The sequence below is a fragment of the Salvelinus namaycush genome, chromosome 27 (assembly GCF_016432855.1).
Source record: "Salvelinus namaycush isolate Seneca chromosome 27, SaNama_1.0, whole genome shotgun sequence".
In the NCBI taxonomy this organism is placed as follows: Eukaryota; Metazoa; Chordata; class Actinopteri; order Salmoniformes; family Salmonidae; genus Salvelinus; species Salvelinus namaycush.
In genome coordinates this window covers 16287733-16303219 of record NC_052333.1, presented here as the reverse complement: position 1 = coordinate 16303219, position 15487 = coordinate 16287733, and positions in this window count along the sequence as shown.

Genomic DNA, 15487 nt, shown 5'->3' with positions numbered 1-15487 from the left:
CCCCAGAAATGTCCGGGAACTTGCAGATTCCTTGGTGGAAGAGTAAGGTAACATCTCACAGCAAGAACTGGAAAATCTGGTGCAGTCCTTGAGGAGGAGATGAACTGCAGTACTTAATGCAGCTGGTGGCCACACCAGATACTGACTGTTACTTTAGATTTTGACCCACCCCCCATTGTTCAGGGACACATTATTCCATTTCTGTTAGTCTGTGGAACTTGTTCAGTTTATGTCTCAGTTGTTGAATCTTGTTATGTTCTTATAAATATTTACATATGTTAAGTTTGCTGAAAATAAACGCAGTTGACAGTGAGAGGACGTTTCTTTTTTTGCTAAATTTATGTTAACGTGGGCTATTTTCAGCACTTTTCTCGGATGCTTGCTTGTTTTCATTGCTTTACTGGGAAGCTTAGCAGAAGTAGATATTCTCATGTTATTTATGTTAGTGCAGGGTGAGCTGCACACAGTGGACTTCCTACTAGGACACACCACCTCAGTGCTAACAGCATAAATCTGGTTCATAGACACATGATTGCTGCATATAATACATAAATTAGGTTCCTTACATTGTGTCTACCAACACCCTGGTATAATGTACATTTGCTGAAGCATTATGATGACTTAGGGACACAATAGTAGGGATTAACTGAGCTGGGCTTGATAAGTCATTGTCTCAACGCAGCCTTACAGATCTATCTCCCAAAGACTGAAGTAAGATACATATCTGTTTTCGAGTGCACTTGAAATATGCAGCATGCAATACGAATTGTCTTGATCGTATGAAGAGGTAACGCCATTGATCATTTAGCCAATTTATTAAAAGCTAGCCAATGTTAGTTTGACTAGCCTAGCCAGCTACTGTACATGTCACTTTGTGTTTATCTAACCCTATGTAAGTGAATTACATAATTTTTTTATCATGTTTGTCATGTCTCATTTCAAGTAACTGTCACGTCTGCCCCCCCCCCCCCCCCCCCGGCACGCACTCCTACCATCCATTACGCACACCTGCCTCCCCTCGTCGCGCGCATCAGCAATATTGGACTCACCTGGACTCACTCATCACCTGTTATTACCTCCCCTATATTTGTCAGTTCCCCAGCTCTGTTCCCCGCTTCTGCGTTAATTGTTTGTATTACTAGTTTGCTGACGCTGTTCCTGTCTCGTTCCATGTCCGTTGTTTATTAAATGTTTGACTCCCCGTACCTGCATCGTCTCTCCAGCGTCATCCCATGTGACAGTAACTAGCTGTAGGCTTAAAGAAACATTCAATCATATACTTTGCATAGAAACCCAAATAAAAGCGTGTCATGTATGCGAGGTTTAATAATGACAGCTACATATTAGCCAATACATATAGCATAGTCTACACATATAGCATAGCCTACACATATAGCATAGTCTACACATATAGCATAGTCTACACATATAGCATAGCCTACACATATAGCATAGCCTACACATATAGCATAGTCTACACATATAACATAGCCTACACATATAGCATAGCCTACACATATAGCATAGCCTACACATATAGCATAGTCTACACATATAGCATAGCCTACACATATAGCATAGCCTACACATATAGCATAGTCTACACATATAGCATAGCCTACACATATAGCATAGCCTACACATATAGCATAATCTACACATATAGCATAGCCTACACATATAGCATAGCCTACACATATAGCATAGCCTACACATATAGCATAGCCTACACATATAGCATAGTCTACACATATAGCATAGTCTACACATATAGCATAGCCTACACATATGGCATAGCCTACACATATAGCATAGCCTACACATATAGCATAGCCTACACATATAGCATACCTTGCAATACAATCTTCTCTAAAAAACAGTTGTACAATGTGCTCTGCAATAAGATAACCAGAGTTTGATTTCTCAACCAGATGAGTTCTCAAACAGCAGCTCCCCAATACCATGGTGGGCATGCATGATGTTGGATGCAGTGGAATATAAGGTATGGAGAATGATAAAGAGACTGTAGGATTAAATAAAAAGCATTTTGGAAAGTAATGTTTGAGTTTCAAATACTACATGTTCAATGAATGTGAGAATATGTAGGTGGTTTAAATTATGAACTTTCTTACTAACATTCTAAAAGTTGACGATGCCAAAATCTTGCCAATCAATTCATTATTCTACTAACTATGACTGTGTGAGACATATTTTCCATAATTTACGTTTCATGCATATACATACGAACAAAGAACACCATCACAAATATTGTTTCACCACTAATTGAGTACGGGGACAAATAGCAAAGGTGCCTCAGGCAGTATTTGAAGTATCTAAATATAGTGTAACCTACCATTCAATGTATATCAAGCACCGTGGAGGGCACAATCTTACAATGTTGCGGCCCAGAAATTAGAGCTTACCATCTATGCCAAAAGCAAGGGCCTCTGATGGTGACTGTAGAACTGTCATCAACACGTGCTTCAGTATTCCCCCTTATCTCTATAAGCATTTGTGTGCCCAGGCCTCATAGGCGTATTGAAAGGATCCCTCCCTGGTAACCAATGTAGCTGACCGATGTAGAGTGAAACAAATGCCTGAGCAGAATGCAATCTAAAGCTTGTGTGGTCCAGAGATGAGAACTCTACCATCTATAGCAAAAGCTTGGACTCCTGGCGAGGACAATAGAATTCTCCCCACTGCATGTTACAATTAGAGGTCGCCGATTAATTAGGGCCGATTTCAAGTTTTCATAACAATCGGAAATCGGTATTTTTGGACGCCGATTTTGCAGATTTTTTTTTTTACACCTTTATTTAACTAGGCAAGTCAGTTAAGAACACATTCTTATTTTCAATGACGGCCTAGGAACGGTGGGTTAACTGCCTTGTTCAGGGGCAGACCGACAGATTTTTACCTTGTCAGCTCAGGGATTCAATCTTGCAACCTTACGGTTAACTAGTCCAACGCTCTAACCACCTGCCTCACGAGGAGCCTGCCTGTTACGCGAATGCACTGTTACGCGAATGCAGTAAGAAGCCAAGGTAAGTTGCTAGCTAGCATTAAACTTATCTTATAAAAAACAATCAATCAATCATAATCACTAGTTATAACTACACATGGTTGATGATATTACTAGTTTATCTAGCGTGTCCTGCGTTGCATATATTCGATGCAGTGCGCATTCGCGAAAAAGGACTGTCGTTGCTAAAACGTGTACCTAACCATAAACATCAATGCCTTTCTTAAAATCAATACACAGAAGTATATATTTTTAAACCTGCATATTTAGCTAAAAGAAATCCAGGTTAGCAGGCAATATTAACCAGGTGAAATTGTGTCACTTCTCTTGCGTTCATTGCACGCAGAGTCAGGGTATATGCAACAGTTTGGGCCGCCTGGCTCATTGCGAACTAATTTGCCAGAATTTTACGTAATTATGACATAACATTGAAGGTTGTGCAATGTAACAGGAATATTTAGGCTTATGGATGCCACACGGAACGGTTCCGTATTTCACTGAAAGAATACATTTTTTGTTTTTGAGATTATAGTTTCCGGATTCGACCATATTAATGACCTAAGGCTCGTATTTCTGTGTGTTATTATGTTATAATTAAGTCTATGATTTGATAGAGCAGTCTGACTGAGCGATGGTAGGCACCAGCAGGCTCGTAAGCATTTATTCAAACAGCACTTTCGTGCGTTTTGCCAGCAGCTCTTCGCAATGCTTCAAGCATTGCGCTGTTTATGACTTCAAGCCTATCAACTCCCGAGATTAGGCTGGTGTAACCGATGTGAAATGGCTAGCTAGTTAGCGGGGTGCGCGCTAATAGCGTTTCAAATGTCACTCGCTCTGAGACTTGGAGTAGTTGTTCCCCTTGCTCTGCATGGGTAACGCTGCTTCGAGGGTGGCTGTTGTCGATGTGTTCCTGGTTCGAGCCCAGGTAGCGGCGAGGAGAGGGGTGGAAGCTATACTGTTACACTGGCAATACTAAAGTGCCTATAAGAACATCCAATAGTCAAAGGTATATGAAATACAAATCATATAGAGAGAAATAGTCCTATAATTCCTATAATAACTACAACCTAAAACTTCTTACCTGGGAATATTGAAGACTCATGTTAAAAGGAACCACCAGCTTTCATATGTTCTCATGTTCTGAGCAAGGAACTTAAAGTTAGCTTTCTTACATGGCACATATTGCACTTTTACTTTCTTCTCCAACACTTTGTTTTTGCATTATTTAAACCAAATTGAACATGTTTCATTATTTATTTGAGGCTAAATTGATTTTATTGATGTATTATATTAAGTTAAAATAAGTGTTCATTCAGTATTGTTGTAATTGTCATTATTACAAATAAAAAATTTAAAAAACGGACGATTAATCGGTATCGACTTTTTTGGTCATCCAATAATCGGTATCAGTATCGGCGTTGAAAAATCATAATCGGTCGACCTCTAGTTACAATAGTCAAATAATCTGCTTGTAAACTGTTACATTTATTTTACATTGAATTTGGTCTTTGAGATGCTCAAAAAAGCAAGTATTTCTGTACTTGGTGTTCTTCAACTCTACAATGGTGACGGCAGGCCTAGTTCAAACTGCAGTAGGATGGTTGTCCTCACAGATGTGTTAATCAGCTCATGCTTGGTGAATAGCACTTGGTTGATCTCTGGGAGCAGGATACCGGAGAGCTGAATAGATCATATAAGACAATAATGAGAGATGAGAAGTTAATAAAATAAATCATCACAAAAGAGGAATGTAGTTTGTGAGATGGAAAATAAACACCCTGACAGTCTGAGGCAGAGTGCTCTGCATTCATCCTACTTCAACTATTGACAGGGATAAAGTGGCGTTTGTTATTTGTCAGTATGAATGAAATTACTGGGTCCTGCCTTGATGACTGTATTAGATTTACACTACTTGTCCTATAGATTTTTGTAGTCTTAAATGATTACTTGGAACTAACTAAAACGCTCCTTGTCTCGGAATGACATGCTAGCTATTGATAAAGCTATCTGCTCCTGCTAGCTAGCAACAAATCTACTTGTTGTAACTTGCTAAGTAACTAGAAAGCTAGCTACATTACTAAGGTTGCTGTGTTCTAAGTTGGGAGTCATTTTACAGTTTGCACTGATGGTATCACGTTTCTATGACTAAATAGTTTGATTACAATTTTTAAAAAATACTTTACCCGATAGCAGTTTGTCAGACGGATTGATTCCGATAACGTGATTGGCAGACGACGTGATCAGCAGAGATAGTACCATGGATAGTACACGAGTTTTGATTGGTTTACAGTTTAATACTTGGTTGTGTTTGCCTGTCAAGGTTAGCAAACATAAAAGTATCTTTAAAAAATGTGCAAGAATTAATTAACATTGCCAACAAATAGAAATGTGTTCAGAATAAACAAACATACACAATATGTAAAAACCAGCTCCTCCCTCAACAGAGATCGATCATCTCGAAAACTAAAGCAGATAGCTTGCTACGGCCCACCCCGTATCACTGATAGTCACTCAATTAGCCCATGTCAGCAAACTTTTTTAGATCGGGAAGTTAGTCTAGCCAACTATCTAAACTTGTTGTAATCAGCAAAAGGCTAGGGCCAGCTCTGACTGCATGTGTGGGTATGGATGTGGGTACGCAGCTACTGTGGCCCCTCATGATGAGTTCCGATTTTATGTGGCCCCCACCCCCATCAAAGTTGCCCATCCCTGCTCTACATCAATATCTGTTTCTACGTCACATTGAACTGCACTAACACTTCAGACACACTCAATGATCCAGACACTGTGTGTGTGTGTGTGTGTGTGTGTGTGTGTGTGTGTGTGTGTGTGTGTGTGTGTGTGTGTGTGTGTGTGTGTGTGTGTGTGTGTGTGTGTGTGTGTGTGTGTGTGTGGAAAAGCACTCACTCAGCTCTAACGGGTGTGCAGTTGTTGCTAAGAGACAGGCAGCAGCCGAAACTGAGGGAGAGATGAATTGAAATTGAGAGAAATAGAGAGGCAGAGAGAGGGGGGTACATAGGGAAAGTAAAGGGGCAGGGAGTTAAGAGAGAGAGAAAAAGAGTGAGGTTTATATAAAGATGGGCAAGCAAGCTGAAGAGAGAGAGAGAGAGAACGAGTGAACTAGACAGAGAAGGAGAGAGGGGGTGGAGAAAGAGATACAGAGAGTCGGGGTGAGTGAGTTTGAGATAAAGAAAGCGATGGCGGAAGGAACGAGCAGAAAAGAGGGAGAAGGGGAGAGAGGGATAGAGAGAGGGTGCCGAAAATTGGAGAGGGGAGAAAGAGAGGTAAGTGGGTCAGGGGGTACACAGAAACTCACCTGTCTACCGCCCCCTAACCTTTCAACAACCTAAACGCAACCTTTAAACGATCCATAAATAACCTAAACACAACCCTCCCACAACCTATACACAACTAACCACAACCTCCAGACAGCACAAACACAACCACAATATGACCTTTGCATACAACAACCCCATATCCTCCAGAAAACCCCAATCCCTCTGACAAAACCCAATCTAATATGGTAAACTCTAAGCAATATGGTACCGATTCACTTTGCCGTCTGATAGGTTACATAGAATTTTTCTCCAATCCTTATAGATCTACAGATCTAGGAGGCTTGGGGGGGTTGTCACTAGTTACCACAGCTAAATCAAATCAAATTTTTACATCGGCAGATGTCACAAAGAGCTTATACAGAAACCCAGCATAAAACCCCAAACAGCAAGCAATGCAGATGTAGAAGCACGGTGGCATGGAAAAACTACCTAGAAAGGCAGGAACCTAGGAAGAAACCTACAGAGGAACCAGGCTCTGAGGGGTGGCCTGTCCTCTTCTGGCTGTGCCCGGTGGAGATTATAAGACTACATGGCCATTAAGGCCAGATCGTTCTTCAAGATATTCAAACATTCATAGATGACCAGCAGCTACAATTTATCTTATTAAAATCAGATTTTAAACCTGACCTCAACCCTAAAATTAACCCCACTGCTAAATGTATGCCTAACCCTAACCTTAAATTAAGAACAAAAAGCACATTTTTGTTTTTATGAATTTGTACAATATAGACCATTTTGTGGTAACTAGTAGAAACCAGGCATGGGGTTCGCTTACATAAAGTGTCACCCTTCATTCACAACCTCTAATTAAACCCTCAATACCTACACAACCTTAACCCAACTCCCACACAACCTAGAGAACCCTCAGACAACCATCACACAATGTCTGCTTTATATATTATGTGAAGCCTCATGGGACAATTGCATTCACAATATAGTACACCAATACAGTTTACTATGACTATAACTGAGGAACAGGTAGAAGAAGTATTCTACTCCCCCTCTTGTCCCTTACCCTCTACCCCCCACACATACCCAGTCCACTCCTCTTCTTCACTAAATGCTCTCTCTCTCTCTACCTACCCTCACTCTTCCACTTCTCTCCCTCTGCTATATTTCTCCCCTCCTTCCCTTTGCTGTCTTCCTCTCTCTCTTCTTCCCTCTCTCCCTCCCCTCTCTCCACTACCTCCTGTCTCCCCTCTCCTCCTCTCTCCCTCTCTCTCTCCCCTTGTTTCTCTCTCTCTCTCTCTCATCCCCAGCCGCAGGAAATTCCTAATGATCTTCATCATCAGTCTGTGTTCAACACTACCTCCAGCCAAGAGCACATACTGTACACGCACACACAGACACACACATACACATACATACACATATGCACACACACACACTCACAGACACACACATACACATATGCACATACACACTCACAGACACACACAGCACATTGCATACACAAAAGAGGTTAATGCACAGACAAACTGAAGCAAACACCAGACTACACTGGCTCAGCTTTTCTCTCTCTATGTCTCTCTCTCTTCTAATCCCCTCTCTCTTTCTAATGTTGTTTCTACAGGAACCTACATGCTGTAGCTAGTTATTTTAAGACAAGAACCGTACGAGCCCTTTCCCCTGCTCCCCCCACCACCACTCCCTCTGCTACAACCTCTCTCACACACTCCCCCACCTATCCTCTCTCCCCTCCCCCTCCTCCCTCCACATCCATCCTCCGCTCTCCCCTTTGCCTGCCCCCCTCTCTTCTTCCCCCCACCTCTTCTCCCTCCCTCCCTCCTCTTTCTCTCTCTCTCTCCTCCAGGCAGTTTCCTGGCTCTGTTGATGGCCGCCCCTCAGTCGGTCATGTGACGAATAGCGGCAGCTGGGAGCAGCCAGGAGTGCACACGCACACACACATGCACATACACATACACTGCACACACACAGTCAGACCTTGAGGCCAGTGTTTTGAAGAGGGGGCTCTGTACTGCGGCCTGACTTCCTGACTCCTCCCTCTGTTCCACAGTTGCCGTGGGTTACTGCTGCAGCTCCGGTTGCCAAGGAGAAGGCTGCTGGCTGTTTGAACAACAATGGCCGTGAACATTCCAACTGTAGGTACTGTCTCTCACACACACACACTCACCAGAGAACACACACACTTAAGAACGCACATAGCTACACACACACAAACACACATATTCATGTGACACGTAGAAACATGCGCACACGCAAACACACACTAATGTACAGTATCTCCATCCAAATCCTGATCCCACATATTCAAACTTAAATAACCCCTCCAACCAAACTCACACACTCTCTCCCTCAGATGATTGTTGAAAGGATAAGAGTACCCCTTCTCTCTGTCAGTCTATCAGACGCTTTCTCAATCCATCTCTGTGGTCTCTTCTCTCTCTCCACCCATCCTCCTCCGTGTCTGCCCCCCTCTTTCTTTCCAGGAGCCTGAGTGTGCAGTGCATTCATCCATCTTCCCCCACCCCGTCTTCCTTATCTCTCTCTCACCTTCTCTCTCTCTCCTTCTCCTCTCTTGCCCTCACTCTCCTTCTTCTTTCTCTCTCTTTCCTTCTCCTCTATCTCTCATTTTCCTCTGTCTCTCTCTTTCTCTCTCTGAGGAAGTGTGTAATCCCAAGGGACAAAAAGCTCCCTACCTTCCAGCTGAGAAGGGGGGAGGAAGAGGGAAAGAGAGGGACATAGAGAGGACTGGGTTGGAAGAGAGAGAGAAACACAGTGGGAAGAGAGGGGGGAAGGGAGAGAGAGGGAAAACTATCATCATTAGGATTCCTAGAGCAGAACCTTTAGCTCTGTTGTGTTAATGATGCGACAATGTTACAGGAATGTCAAATGAATGTATTTTAAACATTTTAAAATCTGTCACCTTTCTGATCATCTGCTTCATCTTTTTGTGAACACACATCTACACATAAATGTCATCTTTTTCCTGAGTTCCAGTGTGTGTAATCAATACACAAATGAGACTCTGTGTGTGTGCATGTGTGTGTGTCAAAAGAGAGAGAAAGATATAGAGAGAGCAGAGGTCTGTATGAAGGTGTGTGTATGAGAGAGAGTGAAGGTGTGTGTGTGAAGGTGTGTGTATGAGAGAGAGTGAAGGTGTGTGTGTGAAGGTGTGTGTATGAGAGAGAGTGAAGGTGTGTGTGTGAAGGTATGGGTGAAAGTGTTTCTCGTCTTTAATAATTGAACTGATTCTGTCCAGCTTGTTAGTGAGGTAGACACACACTTTCTATCCCTCTTTTTCTCTGTCTCTCCCTCTTTCCCTCTCTCCCTCTTTCCCTCTCTCCCCCCCTCTCACTCAGACACACACACAAAGACACATACATGCCCCCCCCGCCCCCCCCATCTCCAATCAGAGGTTAGGGGTCATATAGCATCAAACCAGCTGTGTGAGAGGGAGAGAGCCAGGAGTGGCCCGAGAAATGTAATTAGTAGAGAGAAAGCGAGAGCTATGTGAATGCATTGTGTGGGAGTTGATATTATATAGACTAAACACAGACAGACAGACAGACAGACAGACAGACAGACAGACAGACAGACAGACAGACAGACAGACAGACAGACAGACAGACAGACAGTAAATAAATAAAGCAGAAAGAGCCCCTGAGAACCCCACAAATATAAGAGAAGGATGTTAATAGTCCGATTGGCGAGTTATGAAAGTATACTGCAACATAAATGTGCCCTAGGACTTCTCAATGGTCTGGAGCTTAGCCAGAAGGTAGTATACTCAACCTGCCTCAGGGGGAAATAATGCAAACTACACTACAACTAGCTAGACTAGAGAACCACAGAACTACAACTAGCTAGACTAGAACCAGAACCACAACTAGCTAGACTAGAGAACCACAGAACTACAACTAGCTAGACTAGAACCAGAACCACAACTAGCTAGACTAGAGAACCACAGAACTACAACTAGCTAGACTAGAACCAGAACCACAACTAGCTAGACTAGAGAACCACAGAACTACAACTAGCTAGACTAGAACCAGAACCACAACTAGCTAGACTAGAGAACCACAGAACTACAACTAGCTAGACTAGAACCAGAACCACAACTAGCTGGACTAGAACCACAACCACAACTAGCTGGACTAGAACCAAAACCACAACTAGCTGGACTAGAACCACAACCACAACTAGCTGGACTAGAACCAGTCCAGAACCACAACTAGCTAGACAAGAACCAGAACCACAACTAGCTAGACTAGAATCAGAATCACAACTAGCTGGACTAGAACCAAAACCACAACTACAACTAGCTGGACTAGAACCAGAACCAAAACTAGCTGGACTAGAACCACAACTAGCTGGAGTAGACCCAGAACTAGAACTACACCTATCTGGACTAGAACCAGAACCAAAACTAGCTGGACTAGAACCACAACCACAACTAGCTGGACTAGAACCACAACTAGTTGGACTAAAACCAGAATCACAACTAGCTGGACTAGAACCAGAATCACAACTAGCTGGACTAGAACCACAACTAGCTGGACTAGAACCAGAACCAAAACTATCTGGACTAGAACCAGAACTAGAACTACACCTATCTGGACTAGAACCAGAACCAGAACTAGCAGGACTAGAACCAGAACCAGAACTAGCTGGACTAGAACCAGAACCAAAACTGGCTGGACTAGAACCACAACCACAACTAGCTGGACTAGAACCACAACTAGCTGGACTAGAACCAGAATCACAACTAGCTGGACTAGAACCACAACTAGCTGGACTAGAACCAGAACCAAAACTATCTGGACTAGAACCAGAACTAGAACTACACCTATCTGGACTAGAACCAGAACTAGCAGGACTAGAACCAGAACCAGAACTAGCTGGACTAGAACCAGAACCAGAACTCTGAGTGGGAGGGTCATGACCTTCAGTTAGAAAGTGTGTTTGTGTGTGTCAGTGTGCATGCTGTCAGTTCCATCCCCATAGCTACTTCTGAAACTAGGAAGTCTGGCAGGGCCTGCTGATAGGCTGAGAAAGGAGACAGATGATTGGTTGAGCTGTGGCTGTCATATCAGCAGAGTGTATCTGCAGCACCACACACATGCTCTCTCTCTCTATCATACACTCATACACGCACTCCAGCCAAACAAATACATGAAGCAGTCCAAGACCAACATTCAAAGTAAAATGTTCAATATAGATATGTAAGAATGTGTGTGTTGACTACTGACCTGGCTAATAGGGTTAAGGACAGAAATAACATCAGCTGAGATACAAGGCTGTTTCTATGACTACCACCACCACACACAGGTACACAATAGGCCTATGGTGTTATATGTTGTGCAATGACACACACACACACAGACTTCTCTCTCTTTAATATCTCTTGCTCAGCATCTGTCAGCATCCCACAGACACGTGCACATGGAAAGGATGTGCATGTCAAAAAGGGCCATGAATAAAATGACACTGTCACAACACAGACACTGGCCCTAGGCGCTCTTTCTCCGTCTAGCCCCCCTCCCCCCATCGGGTAATAATCATGCACCACCATGAGCTCTGTCTCGAGGCTGATGTGGGCGTCACTCATTCAACGCACCGGGCGGTTCGTGCCTATACGGGATGAGCGCGTCAGGACAGCTCCATTTGTTACCGGGGGATTATAGCCCCGGCTTTACAGGGGAACGGGATGACGTCTCTCGCGCTTTAATTACAGTAAACATCTGTCGGAGCGCGCCCTGAGCTCGCGCCACAGCAGCGCCACAGCACGTACCGAATGTTATATGTAGGTGGAGACCGACGGTGAATCTAGCCTACCTGAGAGAGTCTCAGTGACGGATCCGGTCCTGTGTGAATGTGTGTTTGTATGGTAGACATCTTCGCTTTCACAACGAACCAGCATATACACACAATCAGCCCTGCATGGAGATGCTTCCTTAACAATAGCCTTAGCCTTAACTCGTGTGTGTGTGTCACCATCACTAATGAGAGAGGAGCCCACCTCAGCCATAGCGGCAGACTGACCCAGTGCACGAATTCCCTTTATAACGGCACCGACGAGGTTAATACAAATTCCTTCAATAAAAAAAATGCAGCGGTGCCGCGCGCATCTGGCAGCGCCGCTAGAACTGTCCGGTATGCAAATATGAGTTGTGTACACAGATAGACACTGCATGCGCACTCACCGAGAGAGGCTCGTTGCTGCAGCGGGGCTTCTCTTCTCTCGTCGTGCGGATCACTGAGTTCTCGGTAATATCACAGCTGCCACTGCTGGCGCACAGCATTTTCCGTTCATTCCTACCGTTAACGTCGTTGTCTGTCTCCTCTCCGTGCTTCGCGCGCATCTGTGTGTATGCGTGCAGGGCTCCACCACAGAAAACCGTTTCTCTAAAAACAAGCTGGTCTACATCAACAGCAGAACCCTGGAAACGGAGGAAGGTAAAATATAAAGAAGAGAAGGGGAAATTGACGGGGGGGGGGGGGGGGGGGGGCGTATATCCCCTTCTGCACGCAAGAACGCGAACACTCCTCAAACCCCGCGGTAACGATCCCGTGGCAGACAGGGGTGGGACAGACGTTCCTAGGAGAAAAGGAAGGAAATAACCAAATCTTTCTTCCGTTTTTATCTCTCCGCGATATCCCCCTTTCTCTCTCTGTCTCTCTCTCACACACAGTGCAATCTCGCCTCTCTCGTTTCTCGCCAGATGTGCCTGTCTGTCAGTCCCATCCAGGGACCCGTAGCTGTCCTCGGTTCTACGGATAAAAAGTCTGGGAAGTGTAGTTCTTTTTTTGTTATCAGAAACTGTTGTCTGGGTTACGCAATGCAGACGTGGGCGAGAGGAGTCAGAGAAAGATGGAGAGAAGGAGTTGGACACTGACTTGAGTCAGTTCTATAATTAAGCATTAAGTCGAGGGATTATATTGGCCATTATAAACTGTGTGGTTCCAGCCCTGAATGCTGATTGGCTGACAGTCGTGGTATATTTTTTATTTTATTTAACCAGGAAGGGCTCATTGAGATTTAAAATATATTTTTCAAGGGCGTCCTGGCCAAGATAGGCAGCACCAAGTCATTACCAAAATTACAGACAAACAACATGAAAAACTACAAGTAATCTAGTAAAAAAAAACATAGAATTCACAAGAGTATAACAAAATCAAAAACAGCAAATTAAAAACATTGACAGGTCAGGGAATCAATCTAAAGATCATTCATCAGTGATTTAAAAATACTAATCGGGACAAGTTCTTCCAGTTTAAAAGTATTTTGTAAGGCGTTCCAAGACGATGGCGCAGAGTACATAAAAGCCCTTTTACCAAATTCAGTTCGGACATTTGGAACAGTTAGCAGGATAAAGTCCAGCAAACGAAGAGAGTACCCACCACATTTCTAAACAATAAAAATGCCCAAATAAAAAGGTAGTAAACCCAAAATGGCTTTGTAAATAAAAGTATATACCAGTGACTGAGCCTACGAGTGACTAGAGAAGGCCAGCCAACCCTGGTATACAAAGTGCAGTGGTGCGTAAGTGTTTTGCAGTTTAAAATAAATCTCAAAGTGCCATGGTAAAGAGTGTCAATTGATCTCAAACACTGAGCGGAAGCATTCAAATATAAAATATACCCATAGTCTAGTAAAGGCATAAATGTAGCTGATACTAGCCTCCTTCTGGCTTCAAAAGAAAAACAGGCCTTATTCCTAAAATAAAATCCCAATTTCAGCTTCAATTTTTTTGTAAATTGTTGAATATGCAATTTAAAAGATAGGCCGTCATCAATTAAAATTCCAAGATATTTATATGAGGTTACAACCTCAATCTCCTTGCCCTGACAGGTAATAATAGGTGAAAGGTTCAGAGGTCTATTTCTTGCTTTAGAAAACACCATTAGTTTAGTTTTGTCAGTATTGAGGATAAGCTTCAATTGACACAAGGTATGTTGAACAGTATAAAAAGCAGTTTGCAAGTTCTGGAAAGCTTTTGTAAGAGACGAGGCACAACAGTAAATAACAGTATCATCAGAATAAAAATGAAGTTGTGCATTTTGGACATTTTTGTCTAAATCATTTATATAAATAGTGAATAAGAGAGGACCAAGTACAGAGCCTTGGGGCACACCATTCAGGACAGACAATTTAACAGACATAAGCCCTTCAAATTGAGTGCACTGAGTTCTATCAGACAGATAGTTAGCAAACCATGCGACTGCATGCTCCGAAAGACCGACACTCAACAATCTCTGCCTTAGTATAGCATGATCAACTGTATCAAAAGCCTTAGAGAGATCAATAAAAAGTGAGACACAGTGCTGTTTTTTGTCAAGGGCTCAGTGATATCATTTAAAACCTTCATGGCTGCTGTAATTGTGCTATGCTTCTTCCTGAAGCCCAATTGGTACATTGATAAAATAGAGTTAGTAAATATAAACTATTTTAGCTGTTCACTCACAAGGGTTTCAAGTATTTTCACCAGGGGTGACAGCTTTGAGATTGGCCTATAATTATTTAAAAGAGTTGGATCTCCCCCTTTTAAAAGTGGTAGGAGAAATGCTGATTTCCAGATCTTTGGAATTTCATTACATTCCAGGGTTAGATTGAACAGATATATAAGTGGTTCAGCTATGAAATCAGCTGCCAGATTTAAAAAGCAGGGATCCAAAAGATCAGTACCTGCAGGCTTTCTCTGATCTAAGGATTTCAGGGCTTTATGTACCACCTGCAGTGAGAATGGCAAAAAGCTAAAAGTTTGACCAGCTCTCACTGGTTCATCCACACAGGGCTGTACAGAGACAGAGGACACTGGTTCATCCACACATGGTTGTACAGAGACAGAGGACACTGGTTCATCCACACAGGGTTGTACAGAGACAGAGGACACTGAATCAAACAGCCTACCAGATGATACAAAGTGCTCATTGAAACAATTCAGCATTTCAGTTTTGTCATATACAGCAACAAGTCCTTCAAAACACATGACGGTAATTCATTAACATTACTGTTACCAGACATAGACTTAATAGTCTTCCAAAACTTTCTAGGGTCATTTGGGTTATCAGTGGTAACAGACATAAAATATTCAGACTTGGCCTTCCTGAGAAGAAAAGAACACTTGTTTCGTAACTGCCTAAAAATAAGCCAGTCAGCATC